The 1,692-nt window shown below is 38.9% G+C and overlaps 1 long non-coding RNA gene across 1 annotated transcript in view; it reads left to right on the top strand.

Annotated features, from left to right (window-relative positions):
- LOC125187487 overlaps window positions 1–1,692 on the top strand; it is a 6,095-nt gene extending 4,403 nt beyond the window's left edge. The window contains exons 2-3 of the long non-coding RNA XR_007170617.1: window positions 1,215–1,349; window positions 1,445–1,692. This is a non-coding gene — a long non-coding RNA (uncharacterized LOC125187487). The remainder of the gene's footprint in view (window positions 1–1,214; window positions 1,350–1,444) is intronic.

Genomic DNA, 1,692 nt, shown 5'->3' with positions numbered 1-1,692 from the left:
TGTGGAATTTAATAGAAGGAACATATGGTGTTAGGTGCATTCTCAAATTTCTATATTTTTTTTAAAGATTTAAGAGCTCGATTTATTTTTCTTTTTCAAAAAAAAAAGGGAGAACTCGCGAGGAGTGTAACACCGAGAAGCAAGGATTCAACGCCTAAAAATCTCGGGAAGCGTACGAGGTGAACTTTTCTATCCTACATACTAATGTGGATAAAAAATAAAGTTATTTTCAAATGATTTTGAAAACTCGAACTTATGTTCGTTGCTCATTTTCAAATGATGTTGTCTTGCCATAAATGTTTTGTATGATGCCTTTCTGTTGTTTACTTTGGCGTGAGGCCAAGTGATTTGTGAATCGAATTCGGGTCCAAGTGAGGGTGGTGTCCCTACTCGGACTAGTGTACACAGGAGACCTATGGCCAGAGGGCAGGTCTGGTGACCGAGGAAGGTGGCCACCTTCCCGGCACAAAAATGTTGATGTGACCGTGAGAGAACACCATCTCTACGGCACAAGATGAATGGCTTGACAATATTTTTTCAAATGTATATGTGTATATTTCGGCAATGTGTTCACTGAGTACTTTTTGTACTCAGCCCTGCATGTATTTCTAAATGTGCAGGTTGAGCGGTGACTGGGGTGAAGTGAGTGTTGTTGATCCACCAAGAATAAACTCTCGGAGGTTCATGTCTCCATACATGGAACCGAGTTCTTTTGCTTCCGCGGTGCCTTTTTAAAGGCAACGTTTCTTTTATCTAAGACTCTGATATATTCTATTTTGTTTAAGACCTCGTTAATTTGAATATGTACGAACAACCGCTCGAGTCTGCATGATCGTGCGTATCTTGTGTTAAGTACTGTTTCCTTCATTGCATCTTGAATATTAAAGTATCGTTTGGCTTTTATTCTTCTCATTTCCCCCACTTCTTTCCCCCTCTTCTTCTATCCCCCCCCCCCCTTAGTCACGGTACCCCGAGCTAGATTATCCTTAATCAGCTACGGTCGTGACACATTTATTTTTGACTTAGAGATTAAGAATAGTTTGTTAATTGGATGGTGAATAAAGTAAGAGGGATGATTTTCTAATTGTTGATTTTCAAATGACCCAATTATGTTGAAACTTTCTAAAACAGAAAAATAACTATATTAACATGGAACAATGGGAGTAGTATTTAAACAAAATAAAATAAAATAATTATTCGAGGGCGGTGTGCAGCGGGTGTTGCTCCATTTGTGGTGGTCGGGGTCAAGTTCAGCAAGAGAATTGTGGAGCAGAGAAATTGCAAGGTGTGTAGAGGCTCTGGCCTTGTGTTGAGGGACAACAAGTATTTTTCTCGATGCCCTGCTTGCGGTATGAATTCATTATCCATGGATATTGATTGGTTTTAGAAGATGTAGTTTCCAAATATTATTAAATAGAGAATGTTAATACAATTGGCGGTGCAGGTGGGTTTCTGCCGTGGCAATCCTGGAAGAGATTCTTTACTGGTTAAATGTTATGGATTCCTGAGAGGCTGAGACAATACCTTTGTATCCTCATAAGTGTTTTGACATTGAGTATTCTTGTACTAGTTCCCAACTCATCATCAAGTAATCTTTGTATATTAGCAATACACTATTTTTTAGCACTACAACTACTTGCCAGTATACAAGGCAGAAATAGTATAGCTAAAGGTCAGTACCGGGATATCGAA

Source organism: Salvia hispanica, chromosome 5 (assembly GCF_023119035.1).
Source record: "Salvia hispanica cultivar TCC Black 2014 chromosome 5, UniMelb_Shisp_WGS_1.0, whole genome shotgun sequence".
Taxonomy (NCBI): Eukaryota; Viridiplantae; Streptophyta; class Magnoliopsida; order Lamiales; family Lamiaceae; genus Salvia; species Salvia hispanica.
Note: the sequence above shows the minus strand (reverse complement) of the source record. Positions and strands in the feature narration are given on the sequence as shown.